Source organism: Vidua macroura, chromosome 11 (genome assembly GCF_024509145.1).
Source record: "Vidua macroura isolate BioBank_ID:100142 chromosome 11, ASM2450914v1, whole genome shotgun sequence".
NCBI lineage: Eukaryota > Metazoa > Chordata > Aves > Passeriformes > Viduidae > Vidua > Vidua macroura.
In genome coordinates, this window is record NC_071581.1 from 14,858,772 (window position 1) to 14,877,041 (window position 18,270).

Here is an 18,270-nt window from a genome sequence, read left to right on the forward strand (position 1 = left end):
TGAACAAGCTGTTGCTACCAGCAGTAGAAGCAAAACTCTGCAGGTGTCAGATGCAATGTCAAATTTCTGGCCGGTAGTTAATGTGTTTATTACAAATAAAACGTAATGATTCTTAGGATGTGTTACTGAAATATCTTTTAAAATCCTCTTAAACTTTATTTTCAGGAGAAACTTCAGCTATTTTTGGAGCTTAGGTACATTGACAGGCCTAAGACATAGAAGCACAGGGAAATGAAGGCTGAGATAGGAGCAGGTTCATGCAAATCAATACTGAGTGTAACTGTGGAGATGTCAGGATGGGAATCTCCAGCAGAGCTGCAGTTCAGTGTATTTAATTGCTAGAGGGTGCAGCCTGGTGGGTTATTGGCAGTGCACATGTGCAGGGCTTCTACCTCCAGTTACAGCAGCTTCCAGCTCATTGAATGTCACATAGTTTAAAAGTAGGGGTTGGGTTGGGCAGCAGAGATAGTGACTGACAGTAGGGAAATGCTGCCCTACAAGATCATAACTTATATTAATGACTGGCTAAAACAATTGGGAGGTTCAATTGTATGGGGAATATCAAAATGCCTTTGTCCTTGGCCTTTGACGACTTGATCTATATTGAGATCTAAGCAAATGTATGTCCTCCATAGTTTGTGTCTAATGACAAATTGCATCTTACGTTGTTTTATAGCTCACTTTGTGAAAACAACTGAAATGCAGCCCAAGCAATTAGCTTTTGAAGATGGAGGTTATAAATGAGATGTAAAAAATGGAGAGTGTTCTGGACTTTCAGGTTTTGGTTTTTTGTTTGGGTTTTTCAGGGAAACTGAGGATAGATTTAGAACAAGAGCTCATAAAGAGCCAATTATGTAGGATTTCAGCACTTGAGATTTATCTATTTGTACTTGCTGACTGAAAGCAGCACATTCAAATCAAGCAAACTGCTGCCAGATGTGTTGTGGATGAACAGGGAATGGGGTTTTTTTCAGAGGTTCCACAGGACAGAAGAAAGAAGAGAATGTCAGTTATAAACTTTGAAAGCAAGTGGCTGAAATACGTTCCAAGAGTATTTTGGAGCAAGAGTGCCAGTTTAAATATTTATGCAGTGTTTTATTGTACTGATTCAAATATTGAATAGCACCTGACCCTTGAATTTTTGGATCCTTGCCTGACTGGCACCCCCTGATGCATATATTTACTTAGAAAATGGCCTTCTGTGGCAGCTGCTTTTCATTGCAGGAAATTGGGAAAGCTGGATTTTGATCCAATTTTTGTCATGATTTTTATGCTTGACTTTGAGTTCAAGAAATGCCTTCCTATGCATCAGTTTCTTCAGCTGAGAATTAAAAATTGCATTTACCACTGGCTCTCACAAGATTGTGAGATTCTGTAGTGGAAGCTTATGTGGATGTTTTCCTTTTTGCTATTTTGTCAGACCTCTTTATTGATCAGGATTGTGAACAATATTGGGCAACATTTAACTGGCCTCCAAGTTCCACTCCCTCAGATACCACCAGACCTTGTGAAAAAATCAGATTGTTTCTTTCAATCAGTAGTTTTCTAGTTTGGCAGTGCTAAACAGCACAGTCCTTGGCTGCCCCTGTTGTACAGACTGTCAGCAGAGCTCCTTTGCCCACATGAAACAAGAAACTGAAGCTGTGCTACCAACACCTGTCCACTGGCAGCTCTGCTGAAACCACCCTTTTGTCATTAAGACAGCAGCAGTGGCTGCTGGAGATCTTCAACTTCTCTGAGCTGAATTTGTGCAAAGACTGCTCTTAATTGCTGCTCTGAGCTGGAATTGTGGCCATGCAAAAGCCCTTTAAGCTGGCAGTTTAGAGTTGTAGGCTAAAACTTTGGTCAATACAGCTACTGCCTGCTACCCAATATAATCATTTTATGCAGCAGTGTTTAGTAGTGTGGTGACTCTCACTTGAGATGGATTATTTAGGATGTGCCTGATGTAGGGAGAGTGAGCTGAAGTAGCAAAACCTAATAGTCAGAGGTCTGGCATAGGCTATTGCTGGGCACACACCCTGCTCCTGAACTCGGATTGTGCACTGGCAAACTGCTCCATGGTCTGTGAGGACTTGGGTGTTCCTGCCCCTTGCCTGCCAGGCTTGCAGCCTTGGCTACTTCTGCAGAGCTCAACCTCAAGATGCAGATGTCTTGACCTGAAAATATCAGTAAAAAGTCTTTCCAAATTCTCAACCGTGCTCTGAGCTGAAACCCCAGGGATGCAAGATGGTTTTAGCAAATAAACGTAAGGGATCTGGGGGGGGATTTCTGAAACAATCATTCCCTGTTTCCCTCTGTGTATTTGCAGACTCGGAGAAGAAAATGGAGAATTCAGTTGGCTTGTTTACACAAACTATTAAGCTGGCTTAGCCATTCCATGATGAAGTTCCATTTCAGTACTGAGCTTACTAGGCTCTGGAGATAAAAATGATCAATTGGGTTGTTTTTGTCCTCCTGTTTTTACATTCAGGTTTCACAGGACTGGATCAATGTCTGCTACCATTTCTTCTTGTAAAGCATACCCTGAACCTTTCTGCAGACATACACAGCTGCTCCAAGCATCCAAAACCTGTGGGTTTTTTCCACTGTCAAGAAATAGAGTGGTGGCTCAGCATTCTGGCGATGGTGCTGACTGGGAAGCCAGAGTTAACTAAATTTTGAAAGCATTTGTTCTATTGCAGAGCAATATGGCCTGATGGTCACACTTTCCAGAGGGTGTCCAAAACTCGTGCTCTGCAGAGATTGCCTTTGGCTACATTGGATCAAACTGATAGGATGGCTATGTCGAGGGATTATGCAGGATTGATGTTGTGCAGGCAGTTAAAAATCTATGAATTGGATTAAAACACAAATGTTAGTATGCTTTGATGGGATTTTTTTTTGTTTTCTTTTGACTGAGATGCTTTTTGGAGGTAAGTTGGAAGCAGCTGCTAACTTGCAGTTGCTTAGGGCTTTGCTGTTTGTGGTTTCTATATTTTGCTGCCCTTACCTGTTGACCTGCTTGATTAATTTTGTGTCTGAGCTTCTGTCCTTTTTATTCCTGACTCTTCTGCCCTGTCAGAACACAGTTTTGAAAAACAAAAATCTGTACAGTTCAGAGGACCAATTAGGTCTAGACTTTAAGATAAATGCTTAATGACTGTGGAATAGTATGTGCTTCATTTCTTGCTTCAGGACTCTTATTTTTTTTATTAGGAGCTGAGCTTGATAAAGAAGGATGAGGCCAGTGGCAGTTAAAAAGGGTGCATTGTATTTTTACTGCAGTACTGAAGTATTGATTGTTGACTTATTGATAGGCTTAATGCACAACCATTTCCTTAGTTAGTGTTGGAATGTCCATTAAAATGTGGCTTGGTGCCAGAATATTGAAATTCTACATTCATAATATAATTTGTTTATCTAAAAGCGGTTTGGATTTAAAAAAAAATATAAATAGGCAAGTTGTGAGTTTCCTTGTTTTGTTTTTGTTCAACTTCACATACTGAATTGAACCTCTGAAGCAGGAGACACTGAAAAGAAGACAGAGGGAGACTGACAGAAATCCTAATGTTCTAAGGTTTGTGCCTCCTGGTATTCTTCACCTTTGATCTTTGACATGTCCAGCATTTGCTGAGCTGCTAACAGACATTAAGGGATGCTCTAATTTATTCCTTTTAAACTAGTTATTGTTTTTTAGGGGAAAGTTTATTTGTATAGCTTTACAAGTGTGTTGCATGTTAGTAGCACTACTCATAAAATATGCCTGTTGTAGTCACTGTGTAATGCTTCTCCAGATGTGAGAAGGGTCATGCCCTCTCCTCCATCAGTAACCTGTGCTCAGTTCCTGGGATGCTTCCCAGTGTGGTTTAAAGGTCCATGTTCCTCTTAGTCCCTTCTGCTTGAGTCTCAGGCTCATGCTACTGATGGCCACTTGTCCAGCTTATGGGAAAGACCACATCAGGTTTTGGACAGATGGGTGTGGAAGGCCTGATGCTATTGTGTTGCACATGAATAATTCTGTAGAAAGCAGCTGTCCTGATAATTGGGGTCACTTTGATGTATTGATAAGGTAGACAGGGTGGAACCTTTAATTGCTATCAATTGAATCTTGCCACTGTGGTGAGCAGAAACCTTTCTTTACCCAGGCCTTTCCTTTCTAATTGTTCTGGTACAGGTAACCAGGGATCCTTCAGGAGCTATCTCTCCCTTTTTTAGAAACACAGACCTTCACAAAACAGAACAGATTAAGCTTGTTTTGGTTTATGTATATCTGTGGGCTTAGGTGGTGGCATGGCCACACTTTTGGTGGAAAATGACATTTTCAGCTATCTGGTTCTGTCAGGTAGTTTTGCTGTTTGTTACAGCCTGCTGAAAACCAGTGATTACACAAATACTAAATACTTCACTGTGGCTAGAAGTACTGGAAATTAAGAGAGACCAAAACAGCTTCCTGCACTTCCAAACATGAGGGGAAACACTTGACAAGGATGAGGAGCCAAGAGTTTGCCCTTTGACTACTGTCTTGAGTGTTATTTAATCTCTCTCACTTAAACTTGTTGCCAGGACTTGATACAGTCCCTTTCTTGTCATTTCAGCTTTCCATTAAATAATAAAGTTTTGTAAGGTAAAGTTTTTGCCTGTTACAAGTCTACCACTTTAAAATAAATTGATACTTTTGCAAAAAAAAAAAAAATTCTCTCTCACTGGGAAGTAGTAGAAATTGCTCCATCTCTGAGCAAATACCAGTGTGAGTGGTATAATTACCAAAATGAAGCTTGTGCTGGTATTTGTGTTAAAACTTTTTATCTGCCATGGCATATCTTGGGCTTAGTGTTTGTTTATCCATATCTGACTTTCTCCATTTCCCTGTTTCAATGGTCTGCCAGATCTGATAATCCTGTGCAGAGGTGGCCATCACTATTGTTCACCATCTTTACAAAACACAAAGATGATGGAAAAAAAATTCAGGGTTGTTTTTTTTTTTTCCTTCTCTATGCAGTTCATATCCATTCAATTGTTGTGGTTGGTCTGTGAAATTTTATGGCGATTTTTTCAAAATTTTGAGTTTGGGTGACAGATGATGAAGCCTTTTGGAAATTAGTCTCTTTCATACCAAGTGGGAAAGAGAGAACATAACAAGCTACTTCAGATTTTTCAGCTCATCTTTATGTGGAATACAATATAATGTCTAAGCATTTGTACTCATTTTCCATGGACTCTTACATGGCATGGTCCCAGCTTACCTGACTTATTCAGAGTTCAACTTTAAAAGGTGGAAGAGAAAGGACGTTACCATATAACAATTTAATTAACACTATGGCAACAGCTATCTATAGACTAAATAATTGCAATGCAAATTTAAGTTGCTGTGTTCTACTTTTTTAGATACTAGCAATAGGAAGAGATGATAAATTCCCTCTCTACAGGAGGTTAAATTAATAGGTGCCCCAGAAGGCCTGGAAGGGGCAGGATTTGCTTGCATTCCTCAAATGCTGAATGCCGAAGTCTCCCAAATTGGATAGCAAAGAAAATATCTTGGAAGATTTGTCTTGCAAGAAAGGCCCTTGCTGATAATGGAGGACCCTAGGGAAAATACATTTTGGGTGGTATTAAACTTCAGCAGCTGGAGGATCTTGTCTGGAACAAACATTAATAAAAGTTTTCTTTAAAAAGGAAATCAAGTCTTCAATATCTTTGCCTCCAGCATGTCCTTGCTTTCAATAAATAGACACAGGAATTAATGTTATTTGCAGGATCCTATTTCAGTAATAGTACATTAATAATATGCTATATCATAATTGAGTAGCAACATAAAAGTATGCATTGATGTATGTAATGATGACTGTGCTACTTAAAGTGCAGTTCCATAAAGAAGTGTTTGCTTAATAGTAGCTGAAGGATGATTTGACACAATCCTACCTGTAAATACAGTGGTTTGACACAACCTCCCCTGCAACCTCAGTTATAGTGCCCAGTAGTTGTGAAAAGGATAATGTTTCACTGGATATCTGTGTTTTACAGCATGGTGTGATGTTAGAGCTGTGATACCCTGTGAAGGTAGATGGGAGACACCCAAGTTGTGCTTGATGACCAAAGTTAAAGCGGCTGCATTACTGGATGTACCTCCTGAGTGATAAACATTGTGTGTTTGCTGCTTTTCATTACTGAAATGTATGTTTTGGAATCCTGTCTGCCCTCTTTGGATGTCCTCTGGAAGGATATTCTGCAGTAAGGCTTCTCTTAATAGACATCTGAGTCTGCAGTGCTGCAAGATGTCTAGGGATAACTGGAGCTTCTTGTGAGCTGTGTTGGGGGAAAGGATAAATGACATTTGGTGGTCTATTTTTCATGAATATATAAGTTGTATGACATTAGTGAATCAGCAAAGTATTTTCACAGGAAAATTCTCTGACAAAATAATACTGGAAGCCTGCAATGTGATCATAATGCTTGTTTATAGATGCTATGTGGGTGTTGTTCAGTGCAATATCTGATAATATGTATCCACCAACAAACATGTAAGCACACTAGGATACTAGAGTATCCTAACCAGAATGAATAATTTAGCCATTTTAAGCGAATGGAGCAGTGCTGTCTCACTTCTGCACTGATTAGGGACAGGCACTTTGTTTCTGGGTACCCACCTAAGCCCTGGCTGTTCCTCTGGGGCTGGACAGAAAGTAAATTCTGCATTGTTTTCTGCATGGATCTTGCAATATGGGCTCCTGTGTAGCAGGAGCTCAAAGAAGATTAACAAGAGATTTTTGTTTACACCACTAATCAGTCTTTAGATGCTTTAGTCTTGGCCACTACTGATCTAGTTCATGTTTGAACTAGTGACCTCTATTTGAAAGTCACTTTGTCCTTCTAACAGTTTTCTGAGTCAACCTCTGTCCCTTCCTGAGAGTCTTTTTATCTATACACTTGAAAAGGTTGTTCTTTTTTTGTGAAAGACTAATCCCCATTTTGTATGGCTATGCACATTGCATTAAATGAAAGCTCTGTGCATTCCCCTCACTCGCCTGGAATGAGTCCTTGCTTTTTTTCTGATCTAACAGCTGGTGACTCAGTTTCAGTGGGCTTCTGTTACCTTCAGTTTTGAAGGTTTGGATGGACAAATGAGAAGGTGATGGTGAGTCTTATCCCCTGCAGCCCATTGTTTCCCAATCTCTATCAAGTTTATATTCTTGAGTTTGACCTTTCTCTAGGCATTTGCTTTTACTAGAAGCATCTGCCCTACTCCAGCTAGCTGACCTTATGACATACAGCATTGCCAATCCTTCATCTTGAGTCTAAGATTCAATCCCTCCCAGTTCTTTTCCTTCTAGCTCTTCCCTTCTTTAGCTATCTCAGTGTCTTCACAATGTCTTTTCAAAGAATTACTGGGTTATAACTTGGGAGAAATGGTGGCATAAATACTTTTCAGCATCAGAAGGATAGAGATATATAGATGGATAATCATTGGGAAAGGTGAAAGGCATGTGAGAACAAAAGTAATAATTAACTGACTTCAGTCTTCTGGTTTTGATAGCCAGATGAAACCTCTGTAGCTTTTAAGATGTGTGTTTTGTAAGGGATTTAAGAGTAGGATAAGCTGTTCATACCTTTGTTGTTCCTTTTACTCAGATTCAACAGATGGATGCTTTTATTTCCTCTGCTGGAAGTTGTATCCTCAGCATTATCTAATGTAAGATGACAAGGCAAGGAGATTCAGGCAGAGAAATGAAATGATAAAATTCCAAATTACTTAATTTGGTCCACAAAGGATAGATTTTTGTTTATCTTCCAATCATGTCAATACTGCATGAAAATGCTGCTGGGAGGGGACCTGGTGGTTTTAATACATATAGCTGCTTAATCATTCTGCTGATGACTATGATATAAAACCATTAACCAAGCAGACATGGCCATGCTCTGTGTGAGCCAGGGCTGAAGGAATCTCCCTTCCCAGTCTCTGGGTGTTCTGTGATCTGCTTGAACACTGTGTTTCCACTCCTCCAGGAAATGGAGAAGAGAACAAACAACACTGACAGATGTTAGTCATGTCACTTAATGCAGGACTGGAAGGCACTTGGGTATTAATGTAATGAGCACAGTATAAAGACCTGAATAGAGTAAACCTGACTTCTAATTAAGCCTCCTGAGGTGCCAATACTGATTTCAGTTGTACTTTCACTATGAGAAATACAAGGATGGTTTTACAAAGCAGCCATACAACTGCTGTTGTTCACTTTAACCTGCATGCTTGTGGGTGTTCATTTTCCATGCTGGCCAGCAGTTCTAGTGCCACTTTCTTCAGAGCTGGCAGCTGTAATTAAAGGAAAAGCACAAATTTAGCTTCTCATCTAAGAAAAACCTAAAATGCTGTCTTCATCCTGGCTTTTCACTGCTAATTTCAGAACGGCATGGCACCCCATTCCAAGCAAACATCCTTGTGCATTTTGGGATTCAGCAGGTCTTTTTAGGTCCATCACTAGTGTTTGTTACCTCTTGGCACCTTGTGGTTTAATGTGGGGAGCTGTCTGGATTCCTTTGTCAGAGAATTGAGCAAGTTGTTCTTCCTGAATGTTGGAATGGTGCTAGAGGCTCATATCTTACATCCAACTGGCAGGGTGGGCCCATGTGTTTCAGAAGGAGGCTGGGCTGCCCTTTTGTGTAGCACTCATCATCATAAGGGGTGAATGTATCTACCTTCATCTGTCTACTATTGGTGAGCAGGCTGGGAGCCACAGCTGCTTCTGTGTGCCCAGTGTGGTGTAACATGTCCAAGGATTGTTCTGAATCTGCAGGCAGCTTTCTGTGACTGTATTTTATCCAGTCCAAAATGGATTTATTTGCTTTGAAAATTAAAAATATGGACTTGGTTCTGCATATATGACTCTTCTGTTAGTGTTGCAAGTCCATGTTTAATTGCTGTCCCTCAGACCACTCACAGCTGATACTATAACCCTGAAGAAACAAAGGTAAAAGCTCAGAATTGTATCTGCTTTCATGCATATGGATGTGCATTTCTGTGTGGTGCCTTTTGGACTTCATGTGATGGGGAATTTGAAGACATTTTGTGAGAAGCAGGAGCATTGATAATTGCATTCTGGTTAATCATCATAGAAGGCTCATGTTTGCTCCTAGCTGACGCTTTGCAGCTTCCGCTGGAGTTAATAATTCATTGCTGGACTGTGTCAAAGCATGCTCTTAAGTCAGGTTGCTCCGTGGATTGCTGGCATCAGTAGGAGTCAGAAGAGATGAAAGATGAGCTTAGTGTTTGACAGCTATTAACTTGGTGTGGGCCTCTAGGCAGTGTTAGGTTAACTTCCTCATCCTGTGCTTCCCTGTGTTTGGGAATGTGAGGGACGTGGGAATTCAGCTTCCTGTGTAGTGGTGTTAGAATTTCAGTAGCCAGACAGAAGAATGCTGAAATGAAGGTGTGAATATCAGTGGCCGTATGGTTCTGGTTTAATAGGCTGTGGGTCGAGAGGATTTGTTTGCCACATTGCTGAGGTGACAGTTTTATAAAAGAGCTATTTCACTACGGGGTTGAGTTGCTTTCCAATGCACAGTGCCAAACCTCCCAGGGAGAGCGTGCTTTTACCACCGAGGGTTGAATTTGATCATGTCGGTGCTTACAGTCATCTGCAAGAGGGATTGACATGCAGGGTTTGTACATAAAAAAGGGGTTAGCAATCTGAATTAAAAATTAACACATTCTCCTCATAATTACAGACTTACAGCAGGCTAATGCTGTACAAAAGAGGGCTTTCCAGACAGAGTTTAATGGCCCCAAAGCAGAGCCATCACTTCTCTCCCCCCTCCTTTTAAATTAGCATTGGCATGTTTAAAGCACTCCTCAAATTCTGCTGCAAAATAGCTGTTTGGCTTTCAGTTGTGGTTTTTGGTGGTGTGGGTTTTTTTAAAGGTGATTATTCTTTTCAATGCTAAAGATGGAAAGTGGTTTGCATATTCATGGCACATTATAATTTTGAAAATAATCTCCTAGTGGATATTTAACAATGGCTTTGGGTAAATGGACACTTGTTGCTCTTTGTTTAAACGATTACATCTCAATTATCGCTTGATGGTGAGAGCATGGGTAATACCCTCAGTTCTTTGTCAAACAGGCTCTAATTAAAACTGGTTCCTGCACTTGCCTCTTAGATAAATATGGACGTGAGGTAGTTCAGTGACACCCTGTCAAATTGCCGAATTGAGTGCAAGTTCCCCATTTATCCGGACAAATGATACCACTAATTGGGGTGTGGATGGCGGTAACAGCACTGCCAGCGTTGGTGTTAATCCTCTCTGCTTGGCTGGGCTCCCCCCACCTCTCCCCTGCTTGGGACCAGCACTCTTCTAATTTTACAGGATTTGTGTTTCACTTCCCCCTGGATCTGCCTGGTCACACAAAGCATTGGTCCTCAATCCGTTCTGTCAGGGGTGTTTCCTACTCTCTTGTTTTGTACAAATTTAGTTCTAAAGCTGTGTTGAAACTCAGGTGTTGAAACTCTGCTCTGCTTGTGTTAACTGTAGTGATGTTGAAGTGTTAGTCTGGGTTTTCTTCCTCTTTCATTCACCACCTGCTTGGATTGGGCTCCTGAACTCTCTGGCTGTTCTTTCTGCATCCCTCTGAAGGGGGAGGATGAGTGTGCAGAGCTGAAGACAGAGGAAGAGACCTCGCCTGTCATTAATGCTGGATAATCACCCTGCTGGCCTTGCAGAAAGGACCAGCTAATGCTTTAAGGCTTTCTCCAGAGCCAGTATGACAGTGCAGTATTTGCTGCTGCTGCTACAGTGCTGGATTAAGGAGAGAAGAAATTTTGAGAAGGAGCTGCTGTTACACTGTTACAACTCACTGCCAGCAATGCCTCTCAATTTTGCTGGCTAATGCTCACTAGCAATGGCAGACATTGAAACTGTAGAGCTTCAAAACAGCACTAATACAGGAGCAGATCCAGGGATGCTGGTCCTGTTTTCCAACTTATCCCTGTCCAGTGCAAGACTGAAAGAAAATGAGATGATATAATGTGCAGGCTACCATGTTTTATGGATTGTTGGTGGGTTTTTTTTGTTTGTTTTTTTTTTTTAAGGTATGGGTGATTGCATCTTTTTTTCTTCTTTTTTGTAGTAATGATGAAGGAATCTCCATCACTCCAGAGGTGAAGCTTTACCTAACAAGGCAGGAAGTCATTGTGAACACCCAGAGGTAGAGTGAGGGAATGATCAGGACCCAGAGAAGGATATTCTTACTCCAACGGCTTCTGCGTTCTCTCTGCATTGTCATTCTCTTAGAGATATGATGCTTTCTACTCAGAAGGAAGACTTTTGCAGTTTTCCTTAGCTGGGGCCCAGCAGCCCTGAACAGTAGTTTTCCTTCTTCTCCTCCCACAGTCACATCAGAGTGCAGAAGTGATTGATGCATGAGCTGACTGAACGCTCCACTAAATTGATTGCCAGTGAAACAGATAGCAGTTCCGACATCTTAGCTGGCTTAGCACTCACAGTTGTTTACACTAACAGCCATTTGGGGTGGTTAGTTTCTGTTCACATCCCTCAAAGCTGTTGCTTTAAGAAATCCATAGGTAATGGGAGACAGTGCTATGCTGAGCTACACCAGGAAGGCTTTCCCTGGTAATGCAATATGTAAAACAAAGTGTAGATATATAATCGTGCTGATTGTAACTGCATAGATCTGCAGTTGCAAGGAGCTTCTGCAGTAGCATTATATTGCCAGAAAATAACAGAGAATGTCTCTTGAGAAAAGCAGCACATTTAAAGTTGTGGCTAGCAGCTCCAGATGGATGATAGTGCTCCTGAAATTCCTGGGAGGCTGCTGTCTGTCCTAAAGAGTCGACTGTCCCTCCAGGTACCTTTACCAGTTTCAGAGTTTGGCTAGGAAGCAAAAGCTCTGTGTATCCTTGGTGCTTCTGTCTCTGCACCACTAGTGGGTTATGCAGACTAGAGGTAAGCAGGGGGAGAAGCCATCAAAACCAGAGCAGTGTGTGTGAGGTGAGTGGCAAGTCACTGAAGCAAGCCCAGCAGCAGCGATGGTGCCAGACATGGATGCTCAGAAATGCAGGAGGAATGCCAGAGTTAAATTATCCCTGCAAATGTATTAACCTTCCTCTCCCAAAAGGGACTTTGCCTGCACTATGGGTTGTAGCTGGTTGTGATCAATAATTTTCCCTGCAATGCAACTGACTGCAGTTTTCCTCTAAGAATGTTGGATTCGGACCTGTCTTCATCCCTCATGAAATGCCTGGTAGGAGGATTCAGATATTCAGTGTTCATTTGGTCACAAGCAGGGAAGGATGGCTCCTTGCAGTCATTTGAGGAAAATCACCTTTAAGATAAAGTTTGCTAATTTCAAAGCCAGAACACACTGTAAGAGATCACTCTGCCACCTGCAAAACTCTGAATTGTGCAAGGTGCAATGATGCCTTTGGGGTAGGTGAGCCTGAGCCACAGAGCACCTTCAGCAGACATAACCCTGTTAATGGGAATTGCTCTCAAACCAGAGAGTACAGTGATAATTCAGAGACTCCTGTTTTTTTCCATATAAAATGTATTTTCTGATATTTTGTGTCTAACATACGCATTGCAGTGTTGTTTTAATTTAAACAGAAGTGGAGTTAATGAATTGGTGGTAATTCTGCAGGTATGTCAGTGTTCATGCACAGTAAAACACTCTCCTGATAGCTTTTTGTTCTTCATTAAGCGTAGACATCCCAAGTCTGGATTTTTTGCATGTATGTGTTTGCAAATTGAAGACATGCATTTGTGAGCGGATTTGCTGAACTGTGAAATGAAGTGATGTGGCAGCAGGGCTGTTGTTCTGGAATTTAAAAAGAATGAACTTTGAATTTAGGAGTGTCACCCGCAGTTTGCAGACTGGAGCTGGGTTGGCACCGTGGGTTAAATGTACACTTGGGACCTGTGACAGTAACTTCCCGATAGTGTTACACACACGTTCTGTGAAATGCTTTTTCATGGTTGTACGTTTGGCATATTAGCAAGTGCATTCTTTATTCATTTGGTGCTTCTAATTTTTTTCTTGAAGATGGGGGTGGTCTGTTTCTCGATTTTTCCATGGCTTTCTGCACTGTAATGATGGCACCATCACCTGACTGCTGGAATACACTGGCCTGACTTTAATCATCGGGTGACTGGCTCCTAGCATGGCTTCATCTCTGCCGTTTTACATCTCCTCTTGTAATTGCATGATTGCTTGCAGCATTGTTTTTCTCTTGGTGACAGTGAAAGGCACACGCGAGTATTTATGTAACCTTATACTTTTCCTTTTGATGTTTAAAGTGTAGGTGAAGAAGTGGTACTTTGCAAATAAAATTCTCTTTATTTGATTGTAAGCAGCATATTTTCACCCCTTACGTGCAATCATTTTATTTTCACACCTCATGTGCAATCATTTGTAAAACAAGGTTATATATATACATACTCTTAAGTATCATATGGAGGAAGAAGTAGGTTGAGCCTGTATGAATAACAAGGCTGCATTTCTGTAGTGCTGACAGTTTCATTGATGTATATATGCTTACAATTAAATAACCTGTAAAGCTACAAAAATGTGCGATGTTTAACATAAATAGCATCTCAGTCTTTTAACTGCTAAATAACCAAACACAGCAAAACAATGGAGAATCAAAGCTCCCATTTAAAGAGCATCAACAGCAATTAATATGCAGTAAAATTATCTGCCTGTACAAGTTGTACCAACGGCTCTGCAGGTCTAAAATGGCAGAAGCTTTCAGTTGCTGTATAAAAATCAAACTACCATTTATTTCAGCCTCATGGTATGTGCAAATTCATGCAGCTCAGTTAAGGGAATAGCTTCACAACTGGTGTTACAATCTGTGGCTGGAGTGCTGCATCACAATGCAGCAAATGCATTTTCCACATTAACCAAACATGACAGCTGAAACGATTATTAACCATGCAATATGTCGGAAGTCATCAAAAATTCACATCAGGGTAATTGCAGTGGCTCGGGGAAAAAAAATAGTAGCATCTCTCTCCTCTTGCCTGCCTGCCGCCTCACCCCCTCCTAATTCCTACATGGTACAGTCCGTTAACAATAAAATATCCTTCTGTAACCTATAAACTGTTACTCCCATCAGTTACTGGTTTCAGACTGATGCTTTTCCTAGAATTTGAATAAAGCACCACTGGAAAAAATATATAGATGCTTTACAGGCAGTGGTGTTCAGCCGTGGAAAGCAGCTGCTTTCTTATTGTCTTGCTGGACTGTTGACTGTCTCAGCCATTTCAAGACTTGCAGGTTTGATTTTTATATATATATATATTTTTTTAAGATGAGAAAACTTGAACATTAATAGGGATAGGTACAGCTGTGTAAGCCTAAATGCCAGGCAGCTGAAGTGTGGCAGTTACAGCCAGCATTAACAGGTTTGTAACTCCTCAGTACTGAGATCTACAGGTAGGACTGTCTATCTTTTAAAATATATAAAATGAGGATAAAAAGCTTGCTTTGATAAGAGAGAGTTTTCCTTTTGGTGTCTTTTATGGTGGTTTTTCTTTGTACTGTTGCTGCAGGTTGTTTTAATTTGTAGGTGAGTAATTAAAGAGAACAGGGGATAGTTTTGGAGAAAAGGTCCTTTGCTCACAGAAAAGAAATGGGAAGGTCTGTGCCTTTACCTTCCAATGTTCTTTGCTAGAGCAGCTGTTGGGTGGGGCAGTCCAGCGTCTGCTTTGGGTTTCATTTGTGTTGCCTTTTTAAAGACCCTCTTGACATTGCTGACTTTGCTTTTCATTTATGCAGAAATACAGTAGCATAACTTTCTGAATGCCTTTATTCCTGTTTTCTGTTCCCTAGGCTATGAGAAGTCTATGGAAGTATTTTAAACAAAAAATAAAGATGCTACTTGATTATGATTTTTTTTCTCCTGCGTTTCATTGTGGTGCAGAGATGTTGGTCCATTCTGTTTCCCCTGTTCTTATATATGCACTTATGATTTATTTAGAAGACAGGTTAAACTTTCTTTAATTTTATTTTGAAGTAAGGATTTCAAATGTAGGACAAAAATAAGAGAGAAAATATTTCTACTCTTTCAAAGCAAATGAAGATATGTGGAGATTTGCCTTTTTTTTTTTTTTTTTTTTGTTAATTTCTTAAATGAGGTAGTGAAGCATATTTGCTTAGTCAACTGGAGTTTGTAGCTTAGGTCCCACCTCTCTTTCAAGTGAATAGGATACATTATGAAAAGGGTTAATCCAGTAAAGTCATAGTAAAGGGAAGCAGTCAGGGAATTAACATTTATATAAATGTTGTGGCCATTACTAGCTGGGTGGGTGGCAGCTCATTTAATACTCTCAGATCTGGGGACTTAGAGGCTGCATGAAACTGGAGCTCTGCCTGGCTTTGGTATGGGGACAAAAGTACAGAGTGGGTTGATTTTTTTTCTCCTTTCCTTTCAATTCTATTTTTGTATATGAAAGGAAGCAGTTTAATAAAATATACTGTGCTGGGACGGCACCTGGGCTTTTGCAGTAGAGTGACTTGCCTCTTTTGGAGCTCCCTCCCCAAATATGAAGGTGACTGTGTGCCACGTTCTGCACTCTTCCTTTTGTGAACTGAGAAATGCTCAGAGGGAAGACATGGAACAGTGGCATAGCATGGCCAAAAAGTTGCCTCTCTCCAACCAGATTACCTGTGCAAAGGGGGGGGTCTTTCCACAGAAGCAGCTCAGCAGAAAATCAGGTAAAGGACAATTAAATATGTGGTTTGCCTGTGTAAAAACATGGAGGAAGCCATCCCATCCCCACTGACCCCATATGGGAGATGGCTCAGTTATCCCTGCAGTTAGTACAGTGTGGCAAATTATTTTCCTTTGTTTGAAGTGGGTGGGAGACAGACTTCAACTAAGCTCCATAAATTAATGTATGAAAAAATGACTGAGCCACTGTAAAGAATAATTAGCTATAGGTCTCTTATAGCAGGGTTTTCCATGATATCTGTTGGCAGCATCTGCACTTGACATTTCATTTACATTAAAGTCCGAAAGCTTGTGTGCCTTGTTAATGCAAGGCGCAAATAAAGGCACGCACTGCTAGACAGTTCCTTAGCCAGGGTGGAGTACAGCCAGAGGAGAAAAATGGAAACCTATTGTCTGTGGTGTATCCTCAGCACACCGGCCCCATGCCCCAAGTCTGGAAAGTTTAAGCCTTAGGTTTATTACACAATAGGAGAAATAAGATGAAAAATGATAAAGTGTTTATTGTAACATATTTATTGCAGCAGAGAATTTGTGAATGTATGCTTTTCTCTCTGAGCCCTTTAGTGTCTAACATTTTAAAATACAAGTTGTATAATTATAACAGACTTCTGTTTCTTAGTTTAATGATCTGTAATTCATAATTCATGTGTAATTTAAATAATTAACTATGTGAAATGTATCAGTAATGTAGTAAAGAAAAACCATTTCTAAAGACCATGGCATGTTTAAATTGAGGATTTAAAGATATCGTGACATGTATGAACTCCAAATTGCTTGCTTTCACTGGCAGTAAAATATTTATATTTATTCTAGGGGATAAGGTGTCATGTTGAAAATAGCGATTAGGTGAACAAAGTAGCTATGATTTACTTGCAAATACTGAGGAAGAATGGGGTGGCTAACTTGGGCTTATTTTTTTTAACTCAGGTGGATGATTTTGCCAAATCATCTCATGTTGTTTTAGAGGGCTGAACTTCAAATTCACACATTTTCTTGACATTCCAGCGTGTATTTTTTGTAAAAAAGCCTACATTCTTCACACTACAGTGAATGTAATCTTGTCTCTTTGTCATGTTAGTCACCATCAGCGAAATAAATTTAACTTGGGAAAGGTTTTCTTTCTTTGTATGGGTTTTTCTGAGAGACTTCAAACTGCAGTAGAAATGTTACAGGAATCCCTTTTGTGGAGGTACAGCACTGGGGTAAGCCACCTATGCTGGTTCAGGATTTGCATCCCGGTGTAACTTGGTTGTCGCATTTCCAGTGCTGACAGGATTCTGATGTCTGAACCAGGCGTTGTCCCTTTGAGGCAATGAGCGTTCGCTGCCTGCATCTCTTTCTGTCTGAAATGCAGATGGAGGTTGAAAGATGCTGCTTGGCTTTTCTTTTCATGAAGCAGAAAAATAACTCATGCTTCTCAGGAATGTTCAGGAAGGCAGTATGCAGGTTTTCAGCTGTGGGATAGGGGCATGCAGCCGAAATTGTTCCACTTGAGTCAGCCTGAGAACAGGGACAGTGTCAGACTCAGTGCTGCCAGGCTCACTACTTGAATCCAGAGGAGGTAAAGAGAACCAATTTTTTTCATTACTGTTTTTTTACCTAGAGTTTCAGACTAACTTGAAGGCATTTAACTGTTTCAATTCATCTCAAATTGTGAAGGAAGAGATGTGGAAATCTCAATCATGTTTTGGTTTTCAAAAAATCCTGAGAGCATCCCTGTTTCTCGCAAACAGCAAGGTTACACGTTCCCAGTCAGACAAGCAGAAGGATAAAGCACTTTGCAAGGGGTGGGAGAGACTGAAGGACTGCAATAAAATTTTTAGAAGTGAATTAGAGGAAGCTGGGTGTTAATGAGTAGCAGGTTTGTTTAATAATTTGCCCCTCTTGCTGGTGATCCATCAGAAATGTCATTTCGGGATAAGGAATACTTTATTGATTGATTGGGGTGACTGTTTGGCTTTTGGATGTGATACTGAGAAATGAATTTTCTGCTGCCAGGTTGAGTGGGTTTTTGTGGTTGCCTATATGTTAATGCTAATACACAGTTAGTCCAGCAGCAGACACTGCAAGCTTGTCTGTGTGCCTCCTTTATGCCTTTTGCTTCTCTTTTCAAACTACTCCCTTACTAGCCAGTGTTTTCTGTGGGGTTCGGAGAGATACCTCCTGTAAAAGAGCTGGACACTCCTCTTTCCTCAGTTGTATCAATTTTTCGTGTGGTGCCTGTGGATTTCCAGTGGCTGGTTTCTCAGCTTGCACCTTCTTAGGAGACTCCTCACCAGCTCTCGGTACAGGGAATTGAGGTGTGGTCTGCAATGGCAACTGTGTTTCATCCCTGCCCCTGCCATGCAGGGACATGACACAGGCAGAAATTCAACATAGAAGTTTCATTTGTCACTGTGTTATTCGAGCTTGGCTTCCTCTTAGAGCAGGGAGAATGCACAGCTACTTCTCGAGGAAATGTGGAGTAAGCACGATGCTAAAATGGCAGCGAAAGAAGTAAGAAAATGGCGTCATCAGTGAAATTGGTTTCGATGGCTTGATTTGA

The 18,270-nt window shown here is 40.7% G+C and overlaps 1 protein-coding gene across 2 annotated transcripts in view; it reads left to right on the forward strand.

Annotated features, from left to right (window-relative positions):
* The window catches only part of NUP93 (nucleoporin 93), a 73,112-nt gene that overhangs the window by 15,311 nt on the left and 39,531 nt on the right, over positions 1 to 18,270 (forward strand). The window contains exon 1 of one of the 2 annotated variants that reach the window (XM_053987558.1): positions 14,112 to 14,269. The exons of the other annotated variant lie outside the window; for it this stretch is intronic. The gene's annotated coding sequence lies outside the window, so the exon portion shown is untranslated. Of the gene's footprint in view, positions 1 to 14,111; positions 14,270 to 18,270 lie in introns of those variants that run through there. 2 annotated transcript variants of the gene reach the window in all.